Here is a 17,176-nt window from a genome sequence, read left to right as displayed (position 1 = left end):
GAGAAAACACCGTAGCCCCTGGAGGCCACATCACCCCTACCTGCCTCCTATTTTCCAGACTTACACTCCCAGGAAAACAGGCTTTATACAAACTTTCACAAGGACACCAACATACACACTCATTGTTCGATTCACTCGGATTGAAAGCCTGTTATGTGCCAGGCGCCGTGGAAGGCACCAGAAACACACACCCTTTCAAACAGTTGCCACACTGGGAAACACACTGACCCTGTCATACATGTGTTCACACACACAGAGAAGCAAACACACACACTCTCCATCCACACAAACACGTGTGCTTGGGCAAAACCAGAACACTCTCCTGCCCCGGGCATGTGAGACATGTACACAAAAGAGTCTCTCCCGCTTACATGAACTCACACACACAAATGCAAATATACACGGTGTTTCTCCCCAGTAGCACGCAAACCCACACTCACAACTGGTGCCCCTGCCAGCAGCCAGTCCTCGTCCACTGGGCCTGGGGAACCGCCTTGCAGCACAGCTTGCTTTGAAGGTCTCAGTGGCTGTCTCCCAGCGAAAGCGATGATCTTGGCCAGAGGGGGCAGAGGGTCAGGAATCCCACCTGCCGCACCTTCTCTCCAGCCCCAAGTGGGATCCCTGGGGTTTGCCGGGAGCTCTCCCTGGCCGGTAGGAGGCAGCATGCCTGTCCTGGAGCTTTATTCCAGCATAGCCCCATTATAACTTCCCTCTTTCCCTCCCCCTTGGAAAGCTAACCCTGAAAATATTTACTTAAACGGGAAACTATGCAGAAGTTCTGAAAATAAACCGGAGCAGCTACTCACCCACTGCATAAAACCTCTAACAAGCCAGTCGTCCATTCCACACTCCACTAGACCCAGTGAGAGGCTGCGGCCCCCACCAGAGTGCACACTGGACATATAACTTTTGCGCAGATAATGCCAGATGAATATAACCGCTTCTCTGTTAGGCGTCCACCAAACACGGTTCCTAATGGCTTGTCACCCCTTCCCCCGAGGCAGCCGGAAGCCAAGAGTTTTGCTCAAGCGACCCTAAAGGACACAGCGCACTGGGAGGGGGAATCTCCCTCCCTTTCTGTTCCCCTGACCATGTTTGCCTTGTCTTTGTTCCCAGCGAGTTTCCATACCCATTCAAGCCTCAAAGGTGAAAACGAATGAAGGTAGAATCCAGCCCTTGTGGGCACCTGGCGGACTCACCTGCTTGGGGACACAAAGGTCAAGCGCAGAGGGGAGAGGGGGGAGAAGCCGGGGTATTGCTATGCCTCCAGGGTAGTCTCCTCCTCTCACCCCGAACTCAGCAGCCCACACCTGGACTCGGACTCGGGCCTTGCCCCCACCCTGTTGTTCCCACCCCCAAAGCATGTCTTGATGGTGTGCCACACAAGAAAACGTTAAACAGAGCCAGGGAGATCTGAGGAGGGAACACGGGGCTCTCTAGTCCTGGGTTTTCCATAGTCCTCTAGTTCTCGTAGGAAACACCATTTTGGCGCCTGAGAAAGCAGGGACCAGCCAAGTGGAGCCGCGGGAGTCAGGACGCAAGGAATTTGCCTCCACCACTCCACAGGTCCCCACCTCTGGCCAGGGTACCATTGGGGTTCCAGGAGATGTGTGGATGTTTTTGTGTTGAGGGGCAAGTGGAGAAGGATGGAGGAGGGCCTGGGCTCTTGACAGAGTCCCCTCTTTTTTTCGTGTTGCCCATCCCAACATTCCAGCTTCCGTACCCTCCGTGCTCAAAGCTGCCTAGGGCATCTGGAAAGGGCGTGAGGATGTACGGGGGGAAATGTGAGAAGTTCCGAGAGAGTGTGTAGGCGCGATAGGGTGAAAAAACTCATAGATGGGGTGCGGACTGTGTGTTCTGGGAGAGTGGCTGTTGTCATGTACATAGGTGGGCGGGTGAACCAGTGCGTGCCCAGAGCTCTCCCGGGAGCCAGCAAATTCAGGCTATGCCTTGGCGTTCCCCACTTGCAAGAGAAGGTGCCCGGGGCTGGAGAAGGACCAGCCTCTCCTCTTGAGATGCCAGAACGCAATAGGGCGGGCACAGGTTAGTCCTGATTCCTGAAGCCAACGCTGACCGTGGCGGGGTGGGCCAGGGAGGAAGGAGGATCTCAGTGTCGCTGCTGCCAGGGGCAGGGCAGTGGAGCCTGAGCCCAAGAAAGATCTCCAATCCTGGTGTCAGGGTCAAGGTCTTGAGCTCCGCCTGGCAGGAGTCTCTTTTCAAAACTCTGTGAGCCCGTGTGACTGGAACTCAGGAATGGCTTCTTCCGGGGTTGCGGGGTAGAATCGGAGGGCAGAGGGTCAGATTGTCCTACAATGGGGTGGGTTTTGCAGTTTCCCCACAATCTCAGCCTCAGGGCTGCTCCCCCACCCAGCAGATGCCTGCACCTGGCCGCTCAGCTGTGGAGAGAGTCTAAGAAACACGCTGTGGATGTGCCTGAAGAAAGCCACCCTCGCCAGGCTCGACAGGCGTCCCTAACTGCCCCAAAGTCTCCCTTTCTTGGAGGACCCACAAACCCAACAGGCTGGCACAAGGGCGGACACGGAGCGGAGCCCTTCTTTAGGATGCTAGTAGCCCTGGCTCTTGCCAAGGACGAGTGCACAGCTACCAGCAGCCCAGCCCACCCGGAGAGCCTACAGCCTCCGCACTAGCTGAGCAGTGTGCACCCGAGGGGCTCTGGCGGCCTGCAGGGAGGAATCCCGCCGCTCCTTCTGCCCCCAGGCTTCCTCAGTCCCACCAGCGCGCTGGGTGCCAGGCCCTGCGGAGCCGGCTTTCCGGGCCAGTAGCCTTCGCTCTGCTCAGGGGCCTGAGGGCAGGGCAGCCGCGGACCGCGAAGCTGGACAGCCCTGTTCCTCCCGCCCTTTCAGCCGCCGGTCAGGCATAAGGCAGAGGCCTGGGAGCCTGGACCTTTGGGACACGCCGCGGACGACAAAACCATACGCAACTGTGCCTTCCTCAGTAGCCATCCTGGTGCAGGGGCTCCACCTCTGCCCGTCCAGGGCACCCAGGCCCGACCGGCTCACATCCGGGCTTCTATGGCCTGGGAGTCAGACCAGAGCCGCCTGAGGTCCTATAGAGAGAGTGACAGATCAGACAGGAAGGCAAGAGCAGCAGCGGGATGATCCTTGCAGATCTGCCGGCCCTCCATCCCTTCCTTCGGGGCTTTCTCAAGGGCCTATGTCGCTCTCCGGCCAGGCGCTCTCCCTAGTTCGAAAGATCATCGTCGGCAGAACTACCTAGGTAACTTGCCCTGGGCCGTGGAGACAGACGCAGGTCTACGGTGACTCGGTGGTCTCCAGAGTCGCAGGTCATTATTGCCGTTTCTTGAACGCTTACTACGCGTCAGGCACTTTACACACCAGCTATCTGTTTAATTCTCAACGGCCACACAAAGAAGCTATTATGACTGGTGGATGAAACTGAGACGCCGTGTTCGGGAACTTGCCCAGAGTCGCGCACGTTACAGCGGCGGGGCTGGGCATCTGAGCCTGCTCTCCGCGAGTCTGCAGCGCACGGTCTTCCCAGGGCAGAGGCTGCAGGCGAGCGCGGGGCCGGGGCGGCCGAGGCGGGCTCAAATGACTCCCGCGGGGATCCGGGCAGTGCCAGGGCGCGGCGAAAATCTCCGACAAGGACCGGGTCCGGACCCCGCCGCGGAGCGCGCCGCTTCACTCGGGTGAGAGAGTTCATCTCCGCAAAAATTCCCGTGTACTCAGTTGCCTCGCTTGCCCTCTACTACGTAGGCAGGGCGCACTGCATACCACGGAGGGAGTGGTGCAGGTTACTCCAGAGTAAAAATGGAACCTTGGACGCTAGGATCAGCCTGCTGCTACTTCCCTCTTCGTCCTCCCGAGACTTTGGCCTCGTCTCTGCCATTCCGCTTGGGAAGATGAAGCTCTCTGGGGGACCCTGAGGGCTGAGACAGGGGTCTTGGGTGGGACGCCCTCCTCTTTCCCTATCCCCCACTGGTTCCGCGCTGCGGACAGAGCTCTCCCTGGAGGGGGGCCGGGATGCGTATTAAGGCGTCATTTCATTAACATGGATTTACCGCAGGGATGGGAAGCGGTCGGAAATGGACGGAGAACCCAGACCCTGCTCTGGGATGGAGAAGCCAAAGAGCGGAACTTACCACGCCCATCCCGACCTGCCCCCAAATTAGGCCCACGGAAGCCCCCATCCCCTTCTGCGTCCGCAGAGATGTTGATTCCACCTGAGCTAGGTGATTCTGTCAGTTTCAAGATAGGGCATATGAAATACCCTATTGTTGTGAGGCCCTGGAAAGCCACCCAGAGACACCTGAAGAGGGGAGTTCACCGGTCCAAGCCCAGGGAAGTGAGCCAGCGCGGAGAGCCTGGGGCGTAGCCTAACAAAGGAGGCCAACCCGGAAGTGGGAGTCACTTCCTCCTTTTCCTCCAGACGGAAGAGCGCAGTAGGGTGGGGTAGGGGGCTGAGGGGATTAGAAAAGGTGACCCTGAGTGGTTTCTAAAAGGGAAATAGTCTAGGATTCCTAGCATGTATGCGGTACTCTGCAGGGCGTTAGTGGTTTCACCAACTGCCTACCGTTTAATATGCACAATTACATAGGGTAGGCGGAAAAGTAATTCTTATTCCCATTAGACAGATGAGGACGCAAAACTAAGGAAGGTGTTCTGTGTGGCTTTCCTGGCATCCCAGGGTTGGTAGAGGCTCTTTCCTCTACACTCCATTGTTGAGGTGACCTGTCTAGTTTGGGGGAAATAGCAGGTGCCCAACCAGCCCAAAGAGTAAAGATTATTCCCTGGGGGTTGGGGGAAGGATGCAGAGAGATATCAGCCATCCTGGATCATGGAGATCTACATGCTGCTACAGACTTCAAGCAAGAGTTCTTCAAAATCAGAACAACCTATCTCTGCAATCACTAAAAGGAATACCTGAAACAGGCCTCTGCGGAAAAGACGCTTACATACATGAGGAGACTGAGAAAGTGAGCAGCGCTGAGAACTAGAGCTTTGCTTTCTCATTGGGCTCAGGACCTTTCAGTTAAGGCTCCCAGCAAATGAGTTGGCAGATAATGTTACATAGGAAGAAATGAGGAGGGGGGTTAGAGACAAAACATACGTAAAGACAAGACGTACAGGCACGAGACTGTGGCTCAGTCGGCTAAGCGTGGGACTCTTGCTTTCAAGTCAGATCATGATTTCACGGTTTGTGGGCTCCAGCCTGGGGTTGGGCTCTGTGGTGACAGCAAGGAGCCTGCTTGTGAATCTCTCTCTTCCTCTCTCTCTGTCCCTCCCCCACTCACGTGCTCTCGCTCTTTCTCTCAAAATAAATAAATAAACTAAAAACAAAAAACAAAAAAGGACAAGACTTCAGGGAAAGGACGAAAGTCCAGAATGGCCTGGAGCCAGAGCACAGTCTCAGGGGTTACGCAGGGCAGCCGGCAGTGCCTCTGTCCCTAATGAGCAGGAACCAGGAGGGCACAAGGAGGCACACACAGGTAGTGCCACATCACCCGGAAGCAGCTGGGATGTGTTGGGCACCAGACTTGAGACCAGAAAAGACCGAAAATCCCACCATACCTGAAAGCTGTGTCAACAAAAGTCTGCCTGACGCCCAAAATCTACTGAACACGGGTAGCTGTGCTCCCAGATAGATCTGAGACAAATAGCAGGACAAGAGACTGTATTATGTGTGTGTGTAACTAATACATTCAAAACATGAACTTGTTTCTCACCCACATAACAGTCCGATGGGCTGTTTCTGGACAGCAGGTGGCTTCCCGTGAGGTGATTCATAGACCCGAGCTTCCTCATCAGCTGGCTCCACCCTCACCTAGAACCTCACAGTCCTTTGCATTCTGTTGCTGGAGGGGTTAGGAGCACGGAGGAGAGGCACCAGAGGTGGGGGCTGGGGTCAGGTTTGGAGTGCGGGCATCACTTCCACTCATATTCCATTGGCTGGAACAACGCGACCGACCCAACTGCACGAGAAACCGGGGAACGGAGCTACCTGTGTGACCAGAAAGAAATCCAAGGAAAAAGATTTACTGGGTCTGTATGAAGAGTTAGTCAATCCTCAGTGATTTTAGAACAGAGAAATCTGTGTTCTGTAAATCTTTCTTTTTCTAAGAACCTGTACATATTATTGTTGTTGTATTTACTATTATGGGTTTTTTTTTTTTTTGTCTTGCTTATCTCAGCTTTTCTTTTTTTTTCTTTTTTTAAAGTTTTTTTAATGTTTATTTTTTTTGGGAGAGAGAGGGAGAGACAGAGCACGAGCTGGGGACGGGCAGAGAGAGAGATGGAAACACACAATGTGAAGCAGGCTTTAGGCTCTGAGCTGTCAGCACACAGCCGGACGTGGGGCTCGAACCCGTGAACTGTGAGATCATGACATAAGTCGAAGTTGGACGCTTGACTGACTGAGCCACCCAGATGCCCCTCAGCTTTTCTGTAGTGAAGAAAACAGGTGGGTGCCATGAAGATACCACTCCCACATTATAGACCACAGGTCAGTTCACTTCTCTGGGACTTGGTTTCCTCATCTGTTGCACAGTGAATTAATTAGGGTAAGGTTCGGTTGGACGTGATTAAAAAAAGCAAATATAAGTGGCTTAAGCATAATGGAAGATTATTTCTCTCACACATCAACATCCAGGTGGGCAATCTAGGACTGGTGCAAGTCAAACCCCTCCTACTTTGTTGCTTCACCGTGCGTGACCCCAAATTCATGCCCAAGATGGCAGCAGTATAAAGGAAGGAATGAAGAAGACGGTACAAGCCATATGCCCACTGTCTCTTAAGAAAGATTGCTAGAAGTGCTATACAGCATCAATTTGGCCATAACCTCGTTACATGATCACACCGCACTGCCAGGAAAGATATGAAATGTAGATTCTATTCGGAACTACCATGTGCAACAAAAATGTGGCGATCCTATTGCTGAGGAAGAATGGGAGAATGGATATTAAGGGACACCGCATCTGAACTCACAGGGGATTGGACATGGTAATCTCCAAGGTCCCTTACTGAGGTCCTGTGTTTCTATAAAAGCAGTAACAAGCAAAACAAAACAAAGCAAAACACACAGCAAAGTATAAGCAAAAAAGGTGTTAAAAAAAACTAAAAAAAATTTGTTACCAAAAACTCGTAACTAATTCATTTTGATTTTTTTAACGTTTATTTTTGAGAGAGACACACAGAGTGTGAGCAGGGAAGGGGCAGAGAGAGAGAGGGAGATAAGGATCCAAAGCAGGCTCCAGGCTCTGAGCTGCAAGCACAGAGCTGGACGTGGCGCCTGAACCTACGAGCTGTGAGATCATGACCTGAGCCAAAATCGGATGCTCAACCGACTGAGCCATCAGGCGCCCTGTGACTAATTCATTTTAAAGTTAAAACTCACACCAATAACCGTTATCTCCATCCCCTCTCCCCATAAATATATAATGTGGTTTCTGAATTTTATTGACTGAGTTTACTTACAATGGGCCATTTATTTTTTATGTTTATTTATTTTGACAGAGAGAGAGAGAGAGAGAGAGAGAGAGAGAGAGAGACAGCTCATGTGGGAAAGAAGCAAAGAGAGACTCCCAGGTAGGCTCCACCCTGTCAGAGCAGATCTCAACATGGGGCTTGATCTCACAAACTGTGAGATCATGACCTGAGCCAAAATTGAGGGTCTGATATGTAACCAACTAAGCCATCTAGGTGCTCTTATAATGGGCCATTTAAAATTATTTCCCCATGCATTCATATCGAGATGCTTTCTGGGAGTGTGGAAAAACACTGGGACATCTCTAACCTCTTCCACTACTAATAGGATACTGGGGGCTGCAAAAACATATCTCTAACCATGTAGTAAAAGAATTACTTCACTCCTTCCTTCATTTATTTATCCATTCACTCATTCATCTATCCCAATTCAGTAAATATTTCCTGAGTACCCCTATCTGCTGAGTGTTACATGTAGGGATATAAATAGTGTTTTTACCTATCTTCACTAATAACAGAACTACAGCCGGACATATGACTGACCAACTACATGACGTTTCTCAGCCTTTTTTGTTAGGTTTGGCCTTGTGACCAGGTTCTCCCCAAAGGGATGTAAATAGATACGATATGGGCCACTTGTAGGGCTGGCTGGCTTGTAAAATCTCCCACATGTTCTTCCCCGTTCCTCCTTCCACACACTAGAATGACAATACCTAGAGTCACCTTGGAAGTCATGTACCGAAGATGGCAGTTACCACTAGCCTTGGTCCCTAAGTAGCTACGTGGAGTAGAGCACTGCACGCACACTCACACACACACACACACACATACACGTGCCCTAATTTGGAGCAAATGCCTTGGATTAAATAAGAGATAAATAAGTGTGTGTGTGTGTGTGTGTGTGTGTGTGTGTGTGTGTTTGAGCCAACACGGTAGCTATTTGTTACAGCATGTTAGTCTAACTCAGTTCTAGAGCATCACCCACCCTGATTAGCACCATTCCTCCTGTACTCTAGGTGCTCCTGGAACACAACAGCCTAATTAATAAACCAGATAAATGTGAAGTGCGTGCTAGAGAGGGCATCTCCAATGTAGACAGAGGCCTGGATCTGTGTTCTCAGGTGTGAAGTGAAAGGATCTCCTCTTCAAATCCAACCTGTGTGTTTCTCTGGGACGTATCAGAGCAGGCAGCAGAGAACTCTAAAAGAGTGGACTTTTCTGGAACCAATGTTTTGGGGGAAAATGTTTACTCCCTGGAAGCCAGGGAGAGCAGCAGCCTATTCACGAGCCCTAAGAAACGCTTTCCTCATGAGGTGTGGGAATGGAGCAATGGGCAGAGAAAGGGAGAGTAAGGACAGATCAACTGACGCCAACACTTAACTATAATGGAGAAAATGAGATCTGGCTTCACCCACACAGAGCGACCTGCACACATACTGCTAGTTTTATCCCATGGAGGGGACACTAGGTGGGGACACAGGAGATCTGGCGTTTTACCTCTATCCTTGCATTCCTGTGCAATCTTGAACAAGTCAGCAAGACTCCCTGAACATCAGTTCCCCTGACAATAAAGGGAGAGAGGACTCTTTATAGCCTCTCATTCTATAGACGTGACAGAGGAAATCTAATCAGTGCGAACAACAGCTTAAAATCTTTGGAAGCAAGACATTTGGAAGGAAGGTATGGGTAAGAGCATTATTCCTTTAGGAGGCAATTGATCTTTGACAGCGTTCACACTATTCCACTAAACACGGGGTTAGAGGACAATTAATTGAACCTACTGTCTTATGAGCTGCTGTGCTGGGATTTTCAAAGGGAGCTTTAGGAGGGAAAAAAAGTCTCCAGAGAAAACGGCAGAGCCAGGAGCTCCAAAAGCCCACCCCCTCCATAAGAGCAACAACATTAAAAATTGGCAGAAACTGTCCACAGCAATTTTTTTTAGAACTCTGGAGACTAACTAGAAGCTTGAAGCAACCCAGGGAGACCTCATTTGAGAATACGGCTGAATCTTAGTAAGAACATCAAGCTTTGTGGCATTTTCCTTACTCTTCCATTCCTCACTCCTCAGCTCCTCAGGAGCCTTAAAAAGAACAGTCTGCATTCCCAGTGCCGAGAAGGGGCAGAATGGACCCCAGTTACAAACTGATCTTAGTTCATCTGTATGGCGGCTCCCTGGAAAATCTACTCAAACATTTGCCTTCATCTTGACTGCCTAACTGGAACTCACCTTCTGCTACAGCCACCAACCAAGGAACCTTTTTCAAAAACATTTATAGGCAAATGTTTCCATTTCTGCTGCCCGAGGCAATGGATAACAGTCGGGCAAAGAATAGATCACTCCAAAAGCTTATAAGAAAGGCTGGGGAGTAAGGTATTTTGGGGAAAAGGGCTTTGAGAAGCTCCAACATATTCCTGGGATTCTAGAAGGACACACCCATGCTGAGAGCTATGTGCACAAAAGGCCCTACACTTTTGTGTCCTGAGACTGCACAAGCAGGAGGTGAAGGCTAAGTCAGAGTTGTAAAATTCCTGACTGAGTGTTGGAGCCCCAGGCCAAAGCCAACATGCACACTGAATCTCTCCATAAAGACTGGGAGATTGTTTTTTTTTTTAAGTAATCTCCACACCCAACGTGGGGCTCAAACTCATGATCCCAAGACCAACAGTTGCATGCTCTACCGACTAAGGCAGCCAGGTGCCCCAAGACTAGGAGATTTTTCTTTGTCTATTCCAGGTTTTTAGAACAATCCCTGTCCAGGGCGCCTGGGTGGCTCAGTCGGTTAAGGGGCTGACTTCCGCTCAGGTCATGATCTCACAAGGTTGGAGAGTTTGGGCCCTGCATCTGGCTCTGTGCTGACAGCTCAGAGCCTGGAGCCTGCTTCATGTTCTGTGTCTCTCTGCCCCTCTCCAGCTCACACTCTGTCCCTCTCTCTCAAAAATAAACAAACATTTAAAGAAATTTTAATAAAAAATAAATAAAGTGCAAAATGAGGAAATGAGTGCATTTGAGTATAATGATGCAGCAGCTGTGGAAAACAGTTTGACGGTTCCTCAAAAAATTAAACATAGAATTACCATGTGATACAGCAATTCCACTCCTAAATATATACCCAAAGGAATTTAAAGTAGGAGCTCAAACAGATACTTTCACACCAATATTCACAGCAGCATTACTCACAATAGACAAAAGGTGGAAACAACCCAGGTGTCCATCAACAGATGAAAAGGTAAACAAAATGTGGTTTATGCATACAATGGAGTATTCATTTAAAAAGCCTATAAAGGGGAATGAAATTCTTATACATGCCACAGCATGGATGAACCTTGAAGACATTATATTAAGTGAAACAAAAGGACAAATACTGTATGATTTCACTTATGTGAAGCATCTAGAATAGGCAAATTTATAAGCAACAGGAGGTAGAAGGGGGGTCGCTTTCTACTAGACTGAAGAAAAGGGATATGAGGAGTTATCATTTAATCATAATGAGGGTACAGAGTTTCTGTTCGGGAGGATGAGAAAACCTGGTAATGGACAGTGGCGATGGTTACATAACATTGTCAATGTACTTAATGCCCCTGAACTGTTCACTTCAAAATGATTAAAATTATAAATTTTATGTATATCATACCACAATAAAAAAATATAAAAAGAAAAAACTACAAGGTACACAAAGAAGCAAGAAACGGTAGCCTGGACACAGAAAAAAATAGGCAATTAATACAACCTGCCCCTGAAATCCTAGACATTGATTTTACTAGAAGACTCTAAATCACCTATTTTAAATATGATCGAGGTGGTAAAGGAAGCCATCTGTAAAGAACTAAAGAGGGGCGCCTGTCTGGCTCAGTCAGTAGAGCACACAACTCTTGATCTTGGGGTGGTGAGTTCAAGCACCACATTGGACTTAAAAAAATAATAAATTAAATACATACATTTATTAAAAAAAAAAAGAACTAAAGAAAAGCATGAGAACAACATCTCACCAGACAGAGAGTATCAATAAAGAAATTGGAACCATATAAAGTAACCAGATAGAAATTCTCAAGTTGAAAATGACAAAAACTGAAGTGTAAAAATCACCATCGGGACTCAACATTCCTTTTGAGCTGGCAGAAGAAAGCATCAGCCAACTTGAAGGTAGGTTAATTGGAGTTATCCAGTCTAAGGAAGAGAAAGAAGAATGAAGAAAAATGAACAGAGCCCATGAGCCAGAAGATGGTATGATGACATATTCAAAGGACTGAAAGAAAAAACTGTCAACCATGATTCTATATCCAGCAAACCATTTCCTCAAAACTGTGCCCAGAGGAATTGAAAACTTAGGTCCACACAAAAACCTGCACACAGATGTTTATAACAGCTTTGTTCATAATTGTCAGAATAAGTTATTCCTAAACCTGGAAGCAACCAAGATGCTCTTCAGTGGGTGAATGAGTAAGTAGGGGGATGCATAACAATGGATACATATCTTTATAAACTTGTCCAAGACCATATAATGTACAATGTCAAGTGTGTACCCTAAAGGAAACCGTGGACTTTTGTGATTATGATGTGGCAATGTAGGTCCATCCTTGTAACAAAAGTACAACTCTGGGGATAGAGAATGCATAGGAAATCTCTGTACAATCTTCCCAATTTTGCTATGAACCTAAAACTGCTCTAAAATAATAAAATCTTCTTAAAAAGAAAGTCAAAGCAAGGGGGAGAAATTAAGACGTTTCCTGACAGAGTGAGTTTTGCTTTCTGACAATATCCTTAAGTACTACCTAAAGACCCTCAGCTTTGCAGTGAATACCAGGTTATGAAACCATGGCCCTCCTACCAGGGTGGAAAGAGACTCTGGGCCTCGGTTTCATCATTGCCTTGTGCTACCAGTTAACACTCAGCGCTCCTCACTATGAAAACCAGTGCCTGGGTGGCTCAGTCGGTTAAGCTTCTGACTTTGGCTCACGTCATGATCTCGCACTCTGTGAGTTTGAGCCCCGCATCAGGGTCTGTGCTGACAGCTCAGAGCCTGGAACCTACTTCAGATTCTGTGTGTCCCTCTCCTTCTGTCCCTCCCCTGCTCATACTCTCTCTCTCTCTCTCTCTCTCTCAAAAATCAATAAACATTTTTTAAAAATTTAGAGAAAAGCATATTATCTATCTCTCCTTTTTCACAGTTGAGAGAAAGTTTTCAGACGGTTGTGCAATGGACTGTCTTCCTTCATCTTCTATTCCGGTGTGATGACTGACATTTGAAGCTAGAGGTTAGGAGGAGGAAGAGTTAGGGCTTTGAAGGAAAAGTATGGGCTAAAAGGTGGAAGTGCTCATTACACTGGGGAAGGAAATGAGTAAAATATCAGAGAGAAGAAAAAAAACTTCTAAGGTAAAGGACAAATTATTGCATCTGGCCCCTTCTACAACCAGAGGGAGGCATACCATCTATCGAGCCTCTTTGAATTTTAGGGAACATATTCGTCATTTGGGTCTGTGACTCTGGCCCATTTACTGAGTGTCTCGAAAAGGAGCTAGTTTTGAGGGGGTCAGAACAGAAGAGGGCTCTGCAATAGGTCCAAGCTGCTGTGTAAGCTGCTCTGACACGGGCTTTGTGATCCAAAAGATCTAATGGTGCACAAAGTGTCGAGGGCAGACGAGGATGCCGTTTGGAAACTTTGGCGAGATCCTTTAGGACAAGCGCAGCACAGGCCTTTAGGCATCTGGAGCGAAGCCCTGTCATCCTCTGCAGATAACTACTCTCCTTTTAAGAAACAGCTTTTGGCCTGCTACTGGGCCCTAGCTGAGACCCAACACTTAACCATGGGTGAAATCAAGTTCCCATGTGATCTGAGCTGCTGGTCATGACCTGGGTGTTATCTGACCCACCACGCCATAAAGATGGGCATACACTGCAGCATTCCATCATCAAATGGAGGTGGTATTATGACACGGGACCCGAACACATCCTGAAGGCGCAAGTAAGTTCCATGAAGAGGCAGCCCAAATGCCCACAGTCGCTACCCCTGCCACAGTATCGGCTCTCTCCCAGCCCGCACCTACAGCTTCACGGGGAGTTCCCTCCAATCAGACGACGGAGAAAGAACTCAAGCTTAGCTCACAGATGGTTCTGCATGACGTGCAGGCACCACCTGAAAGCAGACAGCTGCGGCACTACAGCTCCTTTCTGAGCATCCCTGAAAGACGGTGGTAAGGGGAATCCTCCTTGTGGGCAGACCTTTGAGCGGTTCCCCAGGTTGTTCCTTTGGCTTGGAAGGAAAAATGGCCAGACGTGTGATTAAATATCAATTCATGGGCTGTGGTCGATGGTTTGGCTAGACGGGATGACTTGGAAGGAAACAACTGGAAAACTTGGTGACAGGGAAGTCTGGGAAAGAAGTATGTGGACAGACCTTTCTGAATGGGTGAAAACATCATGTGTCTCATGTCAAGGCCCCTGGAGGAGTGACCTCAACCAAGGAGGACCTGAATAATCAAGTGGATAGGATGACCTGTTCTGTGGATACCAGTCAGCCTCTCTTCTCAGCCATCTCTGTTCCCAATGGAACAGCCATCTCTGTTCCCTCTAATGGGCTCATGAACAAAGTGGCTGGGGCGGAGGAGGAAGGTTATGCATGGGTTCAGCAACATGGACTTCAACTCACCAAGGCAAGCCTGGCTACCACCACCACTGAGTGTCCAATATGCCAGAAGCAGAGACCAAAACTGAATCTCTGATAGGGCACCATTCCCAGGGAATGGTTGATTACACTGGACCACTTCCATCATGGAAGGGGCAGGGTTCTTACTGGAATAGACACTCACTCTGGATATGGATTTGTCTTCCTTCAATGAAATCCTTTTGCCAAAACCACCATCCTCAGACTTGTAGAATGCCTTATCTACTATCATAGTATTCCATATAGCATTGCTTCTGACCAAGAAACTCACCCCATGGCAAAAGAAGTGTAGCAATATGCCCATGCTCAAAGAATTCACTGATCTTATCAGATTCCCCACCATCCTGAAGCACCTGTCTTGATAGAAAGATGGAATGGTCCTTTGAAGATTTAAAGCACCAGTTAGGTGGCAACACCTTGCAAGGCTGGGGCAAGGTTCTCCAGAAAGCTGTATATGCTCTGAATTAGCGTCCAACATACAGCACTGTTTCTCCCGTAGCCAGAATTCAAAGGCCCGGGAAGCAAGAGGTAGGGATGGGAGTGGCACCACTCCCTATTATCCCTAGTGACCCACTAGCAAACATTTTGCTTCCTGTTCCCATGACAATATGCTCTGCTGGCCTAGAGGTCTCAGTTCCAGAAGGAGAAATGTTCCCACTAGGAATCACAGCGATGATTCCATTGAACTGGAAGTTGAGACTGCCACCTGCCCACTGTGGGCTTCTCATGCCTCTGAATCCACAGGCAAGAAGGACATTACTGTGCTGGCTGGGTGATTGGTCCTGACTACCGAGAGGAAATGGGACTGTACTCCACAGTGGAGGTAAGCTTGAGTGTGTCTGGAAAACAGGAAATCCCTTAGGGCATCTCTTAGCATTACCATGACCTGTGATTAAGGTCAGTGGAAAGCTACAGCAACCCAAATAAGGCAGGACTACTAATGGTCCAGACCCTTCAAGAACCACTGCCCCAGGTAAAGAAATACAACAAGCTGAGGTGCTTGCTGAAGGCAAAGGGAATCCAGAATGGATGGTGGAAGAAGGTAATTAAATACCAGCTACAACCATGTGATCAGTTACAGAAATTAAGACTATAATTATCAAGAGTATTTCCTCCTCATTTTGTTATGAATATACTTGTGGGTGTATATGTATATATTTTAAGTAAATATCTTTGGGTTTTTCCCTCTCTTATTCCCTAATTATGTAACATAAGATGTATTGACTTTATATCATAGTATTTAAGGATTGTTCATTTTACATCATCGTATTTAAGTTATGGGAAATCAAGAAGAGTAAACACCACTCAAGGGCTTTATCGCTCTTCTGGGGAAGGGGTTGCTGCATTTTCAGTGGTACTCTTGATAGGTCTATCATGTTTGGAGCTATGACCTTGTTATTGTTTTCATTTGTGGGGTAAGTTCAGTTGAAAGAGATGCAGGTCGACAAGGGGTGGACTCATGATGATCGATTTTATATATCAACTCAACCAGGCCACAAGGTGGGCCGATACCTCATTAAACATTAGTTCTGGGTGTGTCTGTGATCGGCATTTGGGTCAGTAGACCAAATAAAGCATGCTGTCCTCTCCGATGTGAGTGGATATCATCCAATCTGTTCAGGGACCGAACGGAACAAAATGGAGAATAAACAGAGAATTCTCTCTCTATTGCATGAGCTGGGACACTGGTCTTCTGCCTTTGGCCTGGACTTATGCCATCAGCCTGGTTCTCAGGTCTCTGGACTTATTCTGGAGCTTACTATCAGTCCTCTGGCTGTAGACCTTTAGATGTGAACCAGAACATACACCATTGATTCTCCTGGTTCTCTGGCCTTCAGACTTGGGCTGGAACTATAACCACTGACTTCCCTGGGTCTCCAACTTACAGACAACAGATTGTGGAACTTCTCAGCCTCCATTATCATGAGTCAGTTTCTCATAATAAATTTCTTCATTATAAGGCCTCCCTTGGTTCTGTTTCTCTGGAGAACCCTGACTAATACACCTCCTAATGCCTCCCTAAGATGAGCCCAATATAGGCTGAGTAGATGATCCAAGGGGGAAAATAAATAAGGAGAGAATTATTTTTCACACTTGTTAGTACTTTGTATGCTTGACAGGCTACTAGTATTTTCTTTCTGGTAATGGACTCTGCCATCCCACCTCAGCACATAGGACTAGTGGCTGCCCTCTTTATTCTGTCTCCACGTCTTTTTTTTTTTTTTTAATGTTTTTATTATTTATTTTTGAGAGAGAGAGACAGAGCATGAGTGGGGGAAGGCAGAGAGAGAAGGAGACTCAGAGTCTCAAGCATGCTCCAGGCTCTGAGCTGTCAGCACAGACCCCCACAAAGAAGAGTAAACACCACCCACGAACTGTGAGATCATGAAGTCGGACACTTAACAGACGGGGCTACCCAGGCGCCCCCCCCCTTTTATTTTTTTGAGAGAGAGAAAGAACAAGTGGGGATGGGGAGGGGGGCAGAGGGGGAGAGAGAGAGAGAGAGAGAGAAAGAGAGAGAGAATCTCAAGCAGGATCCACGCTCAGTGTGGAGCCCGACGCGGGACTCCATTCCACGACCTTGGGTTCATGACCTGAGCCAAAATCAAGAGTCAGACGCTCAACTGACTGAGTCACCCAGGTGCCCCCTCTACATCTTTCTTAATAATAGAAACTGAAATTCATGGCTGGGCACACGGCTGCCCAGAATAAAGACTTGTGTTTTCCAGCCTCCCTTGCAGATAGGTGTACCGTGTAACTAAGCTTTGACTAATGAATGCAATTGGAAGTGTTGTATGCAAATTTCTGGAAGTGTTCTTAAAGGAAAAGGATTCCTTCCTTTTCCCTTCCTCCTTCCTGCTGACAGGAATATAGACGTGATGGTGGAGCTGCTACGGCCACCTTGGACGGTGAGGCAGCATACTAAAGTTGGTGGAAAAGCCAGGCAAAAGAAGTCTGAATTTTATGACTTTGGAGTAGCTATTCCAGCCCTAGACTTTCTTTTCCTCACTGCCCTAATGTAAAAGAAAAATAAGCCCCCATTTTATTTAAAG

At 48.0% G+C, this 17,176-nt stretch overlaps 1 pseudogene; it reads left to right on the top strand.

The window, feature by feature from the left end:
- The first annotated feature begins 12,761 nt into the window (after positions 1-12,761).
- LOC128311185 (uncharacterized) lies at positions 12,762-15,219 on the top strand (annotated as a pseudogene).
- Positions 15,220-17,176: the final 1,957 nt, after the last annotated feature.

The sequence above is a fragment of the Acinonyx jubatus genome, chromosome A3, assembly GCF_027475565.1.
Source record: "Acinonyx jubatus isolate Ajub_Pintada_27869175 chromosome A3, VMU_Ajub_asm_v1.0, whole genome shotgun sequence".
In the NCBI taxonomy this organism is placed as follows: domain Eukaryota; kingdom Metazoa; phylum Chordata; class Mammalia; order Carnivora; family Felidae; genus Acinonyx; species Acinonyx jubatus.
The sequence above is the reverse complement of the archived record's forward strand: the minus strand, read 5'-3'. Positions and strand labels throughout refer to the sequence as shown.